Below are 13707 nucleotides of genomic sequence, written 5' to 3'. Positions count from 1 at the left end.
GTAGGAACTAGACAATGGGTACACATGGCTGTAAAGATGGAGATAATAGACACTGGGGACCCCAAAAATGGGGAGGGGGCTGGGAGCAAGGAGAAGGGCTGAAGTGGGGAGAAGGGTTGAAGAATGACCTATTGCATATAATGTTCAATATCTGAATGATGAGTACACTAGAAGCCCAGGTTCCACTCTTACACATATAATACCCATATAACTCAAGTACACGTACTCTCTGAATCTAAAATTAAAAAAAAATTTTTTTTAAGAATTAGACTTGTGATTTCAAGTTATAAAGGGAAAAAATTGACCTTATTTTTGTGAATATTATTGGGATTTCAAGGAAAACTGATGCTTCACTATTTTAATAACATTTTCTGTCTTAGATTTATAAGAATTTATTATTTGAAGATATTTTGCTTGTTAAGGCTGTTTTGCTTTGGTTTTTATTATTGGCATTATTTGGCATTTATTTGGAATTTATTATCTGAAGATATTTTGCTCTGTTAGGCAACTGAAGTGCTTACAAAAGAAATGTAACATATTACATTTATAATGCAGTTCACAGTATTTAAGAGAATTTAATTAATTAAATTTACAAATGATTATTAAAGGAACTTAGTGTCTTCAAGTTAATAGCTCATTAATCAAAGAAAATTGAAGGTTGCTGTTTTTATTTTGCCCCATTTATAAACAGAATAACAAGATTTGTAGACCGAGCATAACAGCTAAGGATAACTAGGTTATTTCATTTTAATGGAACATTAATTTAAAACCGAAGCAACTGTAAGTAGTCCTTTCTGGACTGCCCTCAAACCTTAAAATAAAAAACAAAACAGTTCACAACGACAGATATTAATACGAATAGCTAATGTTTGTATAGTGTAATACTCTCATTTTATCTTCCATTACCGATGAGAAGCACTGGGAGGTTAGTAACTTGCTCAAGGCCTTGCGTCTAGGAAGTAGTGCAAGTTGGAGTGGAGCTTGGCTCTTTGACTCCGGAGGCTGCACTCTTAACCACAGTGTCAGAGGATGTTTGGGTCTTGGTTTCTAGGGTCTGCAACTGAGGTCCCTGGAGAAGGGCTAACACTTTCCTAACATACTCCAGTGAATGCTGTCTGGTCAGCACTCCCACTTGCTCAGCCACTTTGGTTCTCAACAGAAGATGTGGGCCGATCCTGGCTGCCTAGAGTTGAATCCCAAAGTACGGCCACAGGTGTGTGTCCTTACAAACACGGAAATTCTGATATCCACGTATGACCAGTTACAGATGTGAACTGTGAGAGCTACGCATTATTTTCTTCCTTGTGAAATACATTCACCATTTTCCCTCACTGTCTTTCTCCCAATCATTTACATTTTAAAAGTTGGTGGCATTTAGCATTACAGTATAGTTTTTAGGTAACAGCAGAAAGTTCCAGTGGGACTGGTGACTGAACTATATGAGGAATTAACGTAGCTCAGAGATGGAAGCAGTGGCCTTCGTGTTGAATTTTTCGTGGAGAGGATGAGTATGTCTTCATCTAGGCAAATAGTGGCTGTGTCCTGCTAGGCAGAGCGTGGGTTGTAGTCAGCGTTGTCACATGGAAGTTTAAACATGGGTGACATGGGAACTATTTGGTGGAGTGCGCTGGGTCGTGTCTATTGTCTCTCACCGTCTCTGCCATCCTCTCTACTGCTGGGACTGGAAATCTGAAAACTATATTCCAACACTCCCTTGTCTTTCTGCCTGTTAGGTTCTGCTAACAGTGGGGAGGGGACATCTGGCAGCACCTCTCCCAAGCAGCAACGGTAGCAGTGGTGGCAGCAACAGCAGCAGCAGCTGGTGAGTATGGGCCCCTTGGTAATACCATCTTCCCTTTTGCTTCCTGTAGGTAGAAATATGTAGGTAGTCTTATATTCTTACAGCAATTCTAATACCTCTGTCACTAATGCTTTGTGTTGAATCTCTCTATTTAAAATGTTTGCCATCGTTTCCACTCTGCTGATTGGATGCTGATTGATACAGATCTCATTCTCTGTTTGCTTGTTGTGCTCAGCTCTTTGATTTTAAGATAGGTCCATCTTGCACTGTAGACACCAGGTTGGTTGCTTCTGACTGCCACATAGTACCATGGAGCATGCGTCGGCCACATTGTACGTCCCCCTCTCCGGGATTGCTCATTCAGATTGCCGCCCAACATGCTGTGATAATTTTTTTTCTTTTTTGAGACAGTCTCGCTCTGATGCCCAGGCTGGAGTGCAATGGCACAATCTCAGTTCACTACAACCTCTGCCTCCCGGGTTCAAGCAATTCTCCTACCTCACCCTCCTGAGTAGCTGGAATTACAGGCGCGTGCCACCACACCTGGCTAATTTTTGTATTTTTAGTAGAGATGGGGTTTCACCATGTTGATCTAGCTGGTCTCGGACTCCTGATATTTTGATCCTCCCGCCCTAGCCTCCTAAAGTGCTGGGATTACAGGTGTGAGCCACCACGCCCGGCTGATAAATATTCTTAAACGTGGTCTTTTTAGAGCTGTGTGTGAATTCCCCAGGATAAAAGTATATACTCAGGAGTGAGATTGGCTTGATCACAGATCATAGCTATGTCATATGCTAAGTACTGTAAGATTACACTCCGAAGTAGCCATGCTCCCCACCCAGATAATACTACATGTATTATTCTATAACTGGATTTCTTTCACTTTATATATGACAAAAATGTAAACAGTTGCAACTGGGGAAATTTAAGAAAAAAATTAAGGTGCAAACTATAATCAACTGTGGAAACAACCAAAACTGGGTTTAGTGTAACAGCTTCTAGAGTCCGCCTGCACAGCCTGTCTACCACTCATTAGCTGTGTGACCTTGGGGTAATAGCCTAACCTCCCTGTGCCTGCCTCAGTTTTCTCATTGGTAAAATGGATATAATAATAGTACCTACTTTATTTTAGGATGTTATTAAATAATGTACATAAAGTGCTTAGACTACTCCCTGGCGCATAGCAAGAACCCAATGACTGTTGGCTATTATTGTTGAATATTTAGGTAATTTCCAGTTTTTTTGCTATTTCTCAACAGTGCTCCAATGACATTCAGGGTTTTTTTTTTTTTTTTCTTTTTTTTAAATTTAATGTGGTAAAAAACACATAACATTATATTTACCATGGAAATTCAGAATTCTTAAGTGACCACCTGAATACTCACACTAGAGCTCTGGCAGTGAACACCAGCCTGGGTCTAACAACTTTTTGGCTTGGGAGACTTGGATCTCTTTAGAAGTAACAGGATCTCTTCAGACTGCCTGTTCCAATTGCTGCATGGTCAAGGCCTGTGGCTGGAAGTCCCCTTCCAATGGTTTCCCGATTTCTGCATAGCCAATCCCCTGACCAGGGCCAGCTTGAGCTTCTGAGCTTCTGAGGTGGGTGAGTCTCCATAGTCCTAATCTCAGGTCAGGTAGGGAATGTCTGTGTGCAGTTGCATGACATGAAGGGGCAGCATTGATTCAAATCCCTGCTCCGTGGCTTAGCATCTGTGTGATCTTGGGGAAGTGATGCCACCTCTCTGAGCCTCTGTTGCCTCATCTGTAAAATGGGAATGATACCTGTTTCACTGTGTTGATGGATTTGATAATTGCAATGTGTCTTAGTCTGTTCAGATTGCTATAACAAAATACCATAGATTAGGTGGCTTATAAACAGCAAATATTTATTTCTCACAGTTTTGGAGGCTGTGAAGTTCAAGATCAAGGCACTGCAGTTTCAGTGTCTGGCGAGGGCCTCCTTGACTGGTTCAGAGACAACATCTTCTTGTTGTGTTCTCCTCTGGTAGAAGGAACAAGCTAGCTCTCTGGGGCATCTTTTAAAAGGGCATGAACCCCAATCAGCAGAGTTCCACTGTTATGACCTAATCACCTCCCAGAGGGAGTTATTTGCATGCCTGTAACTGAAGAGCAGTCCTCCCCTATCAGGGAAAGTTGTCCTCTTCGACCAAGCACACAGCTTCAAGAGGAACGCATGTGAAGTGGTGAGGGAGGAAGGGGACACCCACTTAGCCAGCCTCACATCCTACCATACTTTTGATTTCTATCGTTTCCTTTTGATTCTTTCCTAGATTTCTGATTTCTCATCTCTCTGCTTATATTACCCATCTGTTCTTGTATGTTGTTTACTTTTTCCATTAGAACTTGTAATTAATTTTATGTGTCAATTTTGAGGTTCTAAGATGCTTGTTGAAAGTGAAGATATTTAAAGTGTTGAAAGAAACAAACAACCATTACATGCTGTAGATAATGAAATTATTCTTCAAAAGTGAAGGAGAAATAAGATTTGCTCCCAAAGGGTATTTGTAGCTGTTAGACCTACCTTCCAAGAAATGTTAAAATAAAATTTTCAGAGAAAAGGAAAATGAAATAGGGCCAGAAATTTGGATCTAAAGAAATGGAGAATGTCAGAAAAGGAGTAAGTTTAGATTGGCTGACTGTAGATAAAAAAAAAAAAAAAAAAGGAATAAATGAGGTAAAATAAAATCTTTAATTGTCTTATTTTTAATTACTTTGATAGATTATTACTTTGTTCAAAGTAATAATAGCAACAATGTGTTGGGTGATTATAGAATATGGATAAGTGAAATGAATGTTAATTGTGTTGTAAGTCTAGGAGGGAGGAATTGGGAACAGTCTTCTTATAAATGGACTTACATTAGTTGTAAAAGTATATGGAAAACTCTAGGGCAACTTTTAAAAAATTTAAAGAAGACATAATTGATATGCTACAAGAAAGAAAACAGAATCATATAAAATGCTTAATTAAAACCAGACAAGGCAGAAAAAGAGAGAAAATTTTTTAAAGGAAGTAAGAACAAGTGCAACAAACAAAAAACAGCTGCAAAGATGTTAGAATGTCAACCTAACTATATCAACAATCACTAAATGTGAATGGTCTAAATACACGAATTAAAAGAGACTGTCAGAGTGGATAAAACAAAGCAAGACCCCAACTATATGTTCAGAGCAATCTTCTGTAAATGTAAAGACCCAGATAGATTCAAAGTAAAGGAATGGAGAAAGATAAACTATGCTGTCACTAGTCAAAAGAGACCTAGAGCCGCTATGTTGATTTCAGGCAAAGCAGATTCAGAACAAGGAAAGCCGTCAGGGATAAAGAATACATAACGACTATCATTATGTATTCTTCTACCTCATTAGTGACAGCGTAGTTTATCTTTCTCCATTCCTTTACTTTGAATCTATCTGGGTCTTTATATTTAAAGAAGATTGCTCTTAACATGTAGTTGGGGTCTTGCTTTTATCCACTCTGACAGTCTCTTTTAATTCGTGGGAACATCACACACCGGGGCCTATTAGGGGGTAGGGGGAGTGGGGAGGGATAGCATTAGGAGATATACCTAATGTAAATGACAAGTTAATGGGTGCAGCACACCAACATGGCATATGTATACATATGTAACAAACCTGCACGTTGTGCACATGTACCCTAGAACTTAAAGTATAATAATAATAATAATAATAATAAAATACATAACAATAAAGACATCAATTCTCTAAGAAAACATAGCAATCTTTAATGTGTAGGCACCTCAAACTATCTGAGGCAAAAACTGATAGAACCGCAAGGAGAAACAGACAAATCCACTATTATATTTGGAGAGGCCAACACCCCTCTATCAGTAATTGACAGCCCCAGAAGGTGGAAAATCAGTAATTACATAGTTTACCTGAACAGCCGCATCAATCGTCTGGATTAAATTGACATTTACAGAATACTTCGTCTAGCAACAGCAAGAATATACAGTCTACACAAGCTCATGTGAAACATTCAGCAAGTGTTTGATATTGAATGTTTATGTCCCTCCAAAATTCATAGGTTGAAGCCCTCACCCCCATGTGACTGTGTTTGGAGATGGGGTCTTGAAGGATGTAATTAAAGTTAAATGAGGTCTTAAGTGGGGAGACCCCATCCAATAGGATTGATGTGTTTTTTTTTTCTTTTGAGACAGGATCTCACTCTGTCGCCCAGGCTGGAGTGCAGTGGTGAGATCTCAGCTCACTGCAACCTCAGCATCCACAGCTCAAGTGATTCTTCTACCTCAGCCTCCCGAGAAGCTGGGACTACAGGTGTGCACCACCACACCCAGTTAATTTTTGTATTTTTTATACAGACAGGGTTTCACCATGCTGTCCAGGCTGATCCTGAACACCTGGGATCAGATGATCCACCTGTCTAGGCTTCCCAAAGTGCTGGGATTATAGGTGTGAGCCATGGCTCTCCACTGGATTATAAGAGGAGACACCGGAGTGCTTGCATTCTCCTGTGCTTCTCTCTGTCCCTTCCTCCCTCCCTCTCCACATTGGTCGTGTGACCACAAAGCAAGAAAGTGGCTGTCTGCAACCCAAGGGAAGAGCCCTCACCAGACACCAACCTGGCTGGCACCTTGATCTTGGAATTCCAATCTCCAGAACTGTGAGAAAATACATTTTTGTTGTTTAAGCTACCTGGTGTATGGTATTTAGTTTTAGCATCCTGAGCAGATGAAGACATCAAGAGAGAACACTTCGGGGCAATAAAACACACTTTAACAAATGTAAAGGAATAGAAATCATACAAAGTATGGTGTCAAATCACAATAGAATTGAAAAGGTCGCATACACGTGAGTGTCCTGGAGTTTAAGCTCCACTGGCTTCAGGCAAATCTGCTTCTGCTGGTGATTTCCTTCCAGGCAGGGTGGGTCAGTCTCTCTGTGCACAGCTGTCCATTGCAAACTTCTCTCCCTCTCTTTATGGCTGGGCTCCAGGACATGTGAAGAAGGAAGTTCTGAGGTTATAGGGACGCAGCCTCCAGGGCACAGCCAGTTAGCCTCGGTAACCATTTGGAGGCCTAGTGTATTAGTCAGGGTTCTCTTAGAGGGACAGAACTAATTTTTTAATATATATATATGAGTGTGTTAAGTATTAACTCACAGGATCACAAGATCCCACAATAGCCTGTCTGCAAGCTGAGGAGGAAGGAGAGCCAGTTCGAGTCCCAAAACTGAAGAACTTGGAGTCTGATGTTCAAGGGCAGGAAGCATCCAGCACGAGAGGAAGATGTAGGCTGGGAGGCTAGGCCCGGCCCGGCTCACCTTTCCACATTTTTCTGTATGCTTTATATTCTCTGGCAGCTGATTAGATTGTGGCCACCAGATTAAGGGTGGGTCTGCCTTTCCCAGCCCACTGACTCAAATGTTAATCCCCTTTGGCAACACCCTCACAGACACACCCAGGATCAATACTTTGTATCTCTCAATCCAATCAAGTTGACGCTCAGTATTAACCCTCACACCTGGTAACAGGAGATTTCTGTAGCCAGGAAAGTGAGGAAGTGGGAAGGTATCTCACAGGATGGTCCCGAAGAGCCATCAGAGTCTTCCCTCTGGCCTTGCAGGGGCCTGTGCAGGTGGCTGCATGGAGCCTTTCTTTGGGTCAAGGAGATGATGTCCCCTTCACTGACTTTTGCACTTCCTTGAGTCTGCAGGGGAGTGTCCATCCAGCCTCAGAGTGAGCAGCAGCAGCTGACCAGATTGGAAGACATTTCCAATGTCTTCCCTGGCAGCTGTGATGTGTTGTGCGGTAGCAGCTGAGGATTGCTGGTGTGTAATCTTTGAGGTTCCAAGATGCTTTTTGGAAGTGGAGCCTGGTCAAGCAGCAGAAAGGACAGCTGGATCCATGCTGGGTGGGGTGGGGTGGGGTGCATGTCAGGGAAGTTGGCTTCAGCTGGAACTGGAGGTTGGCTTCAGCAAAGGAGGTTGGACATCACTGATTCCTGACCTGCAGCACCCAAATGGTCACAAAGAGACGTCATGGGTGTGAGGAGGCCACAGAGCCAACAGCGTTAGTGTCTTCAGAAGGATGAAGAAAACTTGAACAACATTTTAAAATAGCTTTATTGAGATATAATTCACATCCCAGAGAATGCATCCATCTAAAGGGTACAATTCAATGGATTTTTGTATATTCACAGAGCTGTGCATTCATCACTGCAATTAATTATAGAACTTCTTCAAAATACCCCAGCACCCCTTAGCTATCACCCTAATTCCTCTATCTCCCCCAGCCCTAGGCAACCATTAATCTCCTTTTTGTATCCATAAATTTGCCTATCCTAGACATTTCATATAAACTGAATCATGCAATATAGGACGCTTCTTTCACTTTGTGTAACGCTGTCAAGGTACATACAGGTTATATCAGTTTCTCATTCTTTTTATGACCAAATCACATTCCATTGTATGGATATACTACATTTTATTTATCTGTTCATCAGTTGGTGGACATTTGGGTTGGTTTCCATGTTTTTGGCTGTCAGAAATAATGTCGCCATGAACATTCATGTACAAGCTTTTGTGGGGACATGTGTTTTCATTTCTCTTGGGCATATGCCTAGGAGTGGAATTGAGTCACATGGTAACTTTATAACCATTTGAGGAACGTCCAGACTGTTTTTCAAAGTGGCTACAACATTGTACCTCCCCACCAGCAATGTACAAGGGTTCCAGTTTCTCCACATTTTTTTCAACTTTTTTTATCATTTGACTTTTTTTTTTTTTTTTTTTTTGAGACAGAGTCTCACTCTGTTGCCAGGCTGGAGTGCAGTGGTGTGATCTCAGCTCACTGCAACCTCCGCCTCCCAGGTTCAAGCGAGTCTCCTGCCTCAGCCTCCCAAGTAGCTGGGACTCCAGGTACTTGCCACCATGCCCAGCTAATGTTTGTATTTTTAGCAGAGATGGGGTTTCACCATGTTCATCAAGATGGTCTTGATCTCTTGACCTTGTGATCCACCCGCCTCAGCCTCCCAAAGTGCTGGGATTACAGGCATGAGCCACCACGCCTGGCCTCATCTGACTTTTTAATTAAAGCTATCTTAGTGGACATGAAGTGATATCTCATTATGGTTTTGATTTGCATTTCTCCCATGGCTAATAATATTCAGGACCTCTTTATGTGCTTATTGGCTATTTGCATATCTTTTTTAAAGAAATATCTATTCAGATCCGTTGCTCATTTTTGAATTGGGCTATTTGTCTTTTTATTCTAGAGTTGTAATTGTTCTTTATATATTCTAGATACAAGCAACTTATTATGTTTATAATTTGCAAACAATTTTTTCCCATTCTTTGGGTTATCTTTTCACTGTTTTGATAGTGTCTTTTGAAGCCCCAAAATTTTTAATTCTGATGGTCAGTTTATCCGTTTTTTCTTTAGTTGATCTTGCTTTTGGTGTCAATCTAAGAATGCAGTGCCAAATCCGGGGTCATAAGGATTTATCACTATGTTTTTTTCTGTGAGTTATAGTTTTAGCTCTTATTTATAGGTCATTGATCCATTTTGAATTAGTTTTTTTATACAGTGTGAAATATGGATCCAACTTCATTCTTTTGCATGTGGAAATTCAACTGTCCCCACATCATTTGCTGAGGGGACTATTCTTTTTCCATTGAAAGAGGTTGGCACTCTTGCTAAAAATCAACTGGCCGTAGATATATGGGTTAATTTCTGGGCTCTCAGTTCCATTCTGTTGATGTATAGATCTGTCCTTATGCCCATACCACACTGTTTTGATTACTTTCATTTTGTAGCAGGTTTTAAAATTGGGAAGCATGAATTATCCAACTTTTTCAAGACTGCTTTGGCTATTTGTGTTTTCTTGAATTTTCATATGCATTTTAAAAGCAACTTGTCCATTACTGTAGTCAGAATTTTGATAGGGATTGTATTGAATTTGGAATCTGGGAGCATTGCTATCTTAATAATGTTAAGTTTTTCAATCTATAAACATGGAATATCTTTCCACTCATTTAGATCTTCTTTAGTTTTCAACAGTATTTTGTAGTTTTCAGAGCATAAGTTTTGTACATCTTTTGTTAAGTATATTCATAAGTATCTTTCTGATGCTAATATAAATGGAATTTTTTTTTTAAGACAAAGTTTTGCTCTGTCACCAAGGCTGGAGTGCAGCGGTGTGATCTCAGCTCACTGCAACCTCTGACTCTCTGGTTCAAGTGATTCTCCTGCCTCAGCCTCCCAAGTAGCTGGGATTACAGGTGCCAACCACCACACCCGGCTAATTTTTTGTATTTTTAGTAGAGACAAGGTTTCACCATGTTGGCCAGGCTGGTCTCGAACTCCTGACCTCAAGTGATCCACCTGCCTCAGCCTCCCAAAGTACTGGGATTATAGGCGTGAGCCACTGTACCCAGACTGGAATTGTTTTCTTAACTTCATTTTTGATTTGCTCATAGCTATTGTATAGAAATACAACTGAGTTTTGTACACTGACCACATATCCTTGTAAACTTGCTAAACTCATTTATTAATTTAATCCTTTTTAGTGAATTCCTTAGGATTTTCAACGTACAAGATCATGTTATCTGCAAACGAAGACAATTGTACTTCTTCCTTTCCAATATGGATGGCTTTTACTTCATTTCCTTGCCTCATTGTCCTGGCTGGCCTCTTTAGTACAATGTTGAACAAACAGAAGCTGTGTGAACAGACATCCTTGTCTTGTTCCTGATCTTCTGGGGAAAGCATTTTGTGTTTCAGCTTTGAGTGAAAATCCATTAGCCGTGGCCTTTTCTAGATGTCCTTTATCAGGTTGAGGAGACTGAGTTCTTCAGAGGAGGAGCTGTGTCAGCTCTGAGGTGACACATAGCATTGTCAGCTTTCGGAGTCTGAGGTCCTGGCTGACCGGGAGGAGATGATGTCCTGAAGGATGTGGACATGATGTGCTGGGGCTCTGGGGACTTGAGGGGAGACCCCGCTGCAGACCTGGGTATGGGAATAAAAAGGCAATATCAAAGGCAGTAATTGGACCCATGGAAGTGGACCATCTCGGGAAGAGAAAAAAGCATCAGGGGCAGAGATGTGGGAGACGGGAGGGGAGCCCGAGAAGTGGTCAGAGAAGGAGGAGAAAATCCAGATTGTGTAGGGAGGAGAGAAGTGCCCCAGCAGCTGAAGACGGTGCCAGAGCCTAAGAGCCTACTGGCTGGGGAAACCTTGCAGAAGAATGGGCCAGACCCGCTGAGGGCCACCTGGTAGCCCAGTGCTGAGAGCTGTGCACGCGGCCTAACGACACCAGGTGGCGCGGTGGACCATTCTAACAGCCACTCCTCTTAGCCCTGGTGGTTTCTTTTCATTAACGACAAATGAATGAGCTGGGGTCTCACCAAACCCCTGTTCAACCGATTGGAACCTCTGAGAGGGGCTGTGACCTTCCTGAAAGCATTACAGGGGCATTGTGGCAAAGCTGGGGCTGCCTCCTCACCTCCTGGCTCCTATCCCAGGATCTCTCTCCAGTCACCCCCTACCCACCCCAAAGGGATCTAGAAAAGTGGCTGGCAGAATACCCGGTCAGAAGGCAGCCTGGAAGGACGTGAGGTCCACCAAACCCGTCTAGGTCCCCAGCATCACCCGCTTTTCAGTGTTGCTTGCGGTGAGATCACCTTCTGTGACTTTCCCGTCAGTTCTCTGCTCCTGGTTCCCCACTCCCCATTCTCTTTCCACCCATAGCCAAATGATTTTCAGTTTACGCCAAATTGAGTCACTCCCCATGCCCCCTGCCCCTGTAACATCCCTCAGGGGCTCCAAATTGCTCCTTACCCCCATATTCATCTCCCTCATCGCAGTCACACCCTGAGCCTACACTCACTTTGTGATTTGGTTGTTAAAGCAGGACATGCTTCTCGAAAGCTGCTGGTTTTGCCTGGAACGCTCCTCCTGCCCTCCTCCCGGCCCCTAATTAGCATTTTGGTCTCAGTTTAGACTCACTTGGCTTCCCTGGTGCGCTTCCGCGGTGCACCTCCCCTTTGCTTTGACACCTGCTTTGTGATGTTGACTTGTTTAGCATATTTTCCCTCTAGACTGAAGCTCCAGAACAGCAGGCAGGGTCCATGTTAGGCACAGCCTGTCATCAGCGTCCAGCCATGGCTCTCTACAGGCCATGGGAACTAAAAGTGGTGGTGCTGGCAGGGCAGGATAGGAGCTGGCGCCAGGAGCCACAGGACAGTATCTCGAGGACAGCCCTGCTGGGTACTAAGATACAGCCCAGAGTGTCTGGAATGATGGGCAGAGCATCAGCTGGTTTCGGAGTTTGAACAAATGGTGTTCAGAACAGCATGGTCTGCCAGAACAGTCAGCCAGAGTGCCAGGACTGAGGGTCCTACAGAAGGACCCCCTCTGTCACTGTCACTTCCATATTCCAGAACCGGGCGTGTGGGAAAATAAAGCAATCGTTGAACCCGATTTCAGTCCCAAGTTTTGGAAAACGTGTGGGTGCATCTGTAGTAGCTAGGTGTCAGCAGGGCCTTTGTTCCAACCCAGTCAGAACACAACCAGAATTGAGGCCAGTAGATCCTTGAGCCAGACAATGACAACATGGAGGCACCCATAAAGCCGAGGGGTGACAAGCACCCAGCCATGCCATTCCTGTGGATACGAGGGTTGTTGGCCCATAGGACAAACTCTTCAAAACATTTTCCTCTCCCTTCCCTCTCGCAGAAAGTTGCATCAGTGGGTGGTAATAGAGGTCCTGAATTTCCCTAGTGCGTGGGCGGGACAGCTGAGGGCCTCCATGAATGCAAGTCTGTTACACAAAGGAAGTCACCTATCTCTTTATGTACATAGAAACTTCCAGAAGCCTAAAGAAATAAAAACATGATCTAAATGAGCTTTTCTCCTTTCTATTTCATATTTCAATGTTACAAATATTTAAAATCTTTTTTGGGGGGAGTATTCAAACTTGGACAATAAAAATTAGGCAGTCCAGGGGCTGGGCGTAGTGGCTCACACCTGTAATCCCAGCACTTTGGGAGGCCAAGGTGAGTGGATCACTTGATGTCAGGAGTTCAAGACCAGCCTGGCCAACATGGTGAAACCCCGTCTCTACTAAAAAAAATATAAAAATTAGCCGGGCATGGTGGTGGGCACCTGTATTCCCAGCTACTCGGAAGGCTGAGGCAGGAGAATCACTTGAACCTGGGAGGCGGAGGTTGCAGTGAGCCGAGATCGTGCTACTGCACTCCAGCCTGAGCAACAGAGCCAGATTCCATCTCAAAAATAAATTAAAATAAATAAGTACATAAAAATTAGGCAGTCCTTTGTTTCTGCAGGAAGCTTTGACTCTGACAAACAGGAACAGGACTGTGGTCTTCGAATCTGGCTCTTTGCCCCCAGCCAGAATCTTCTCAAAATTGTTATCCCAAACTTGTCCACTTCCTGAAGACAGAGGATTCTTTCTAGTTGAGGGGAAATTAAACCAATGTACAATGCAGGAAGTGGGCAAGTTTGGGATAATGATTCTCTGCTAAATGGGTTGAAATTTAACATTGGAAATTAGTCCAATCTAGTCATTCAGATAATGAAAGTTAAACTATATTCATCTCTATTTTTAGTAGAGATGGGTTTTCACCATGTTGGCCAGGCTGGTCTTGAACTCCTGGCAGGAAGTGAGCGAGGGAGAGGGGTGGGCAGAGAGACGGGAGAGGGAAAGAAAATCAGGACTGGCTGTCTATGGAGGGGGACTGAGGAAAATTCTGGAGACACTTTGACGTAGTTTCAGGCTGAGATAGATGTCATCAGGAGAGCCCCTTCTGAAAGTGACTCCAAACGTCTTGGGATAAAGGTGCTAAAAACATAAACTAGGTTACTAGGAATAAGTACATAAAGCAGTGCA

At 42.8% G+C, this 13707-nt stretch overlaps 1 long non-coding RNA gene across 1 annotated transcript; it reads left to right on the top strand.

Annotated features, from left to right (window-relative positions):
• Positions 1-1731: 1731 nt before the first annotated feature.
• LOC106993041 (uncharacterized) lies at positions 1732-6490 on the top strand. Its single transcript, XR_013402673.1, has 2 exons — positions 1732-1822; positions 5998-6490. It is a non-coding gene; the product is annotated as an uncharacterized LOC106993041 (long non-coding RNA).
• Positions 6491-13707: the final 7217 nt, after the last annotated feature.

Source organism: Macaca mulatta, chromosome 13 (assembly GCF_049350105.2).
Source record: "Macaca mulatta isolate MMU2019108-1 chromosome 13, T2T-MMU8v2.0, whole genome shotgun sequence".
Classification (NCBI taxonomy): domain Eukaryota; kingdom Metazoa; phylum Chordata; class Mammalia; order Primates; family Cercopithecidae; genus Macaca; species Macaca mulatta.
This window is presented reverse-complemented; position numbering and strand designations above follow the sequence as displayed.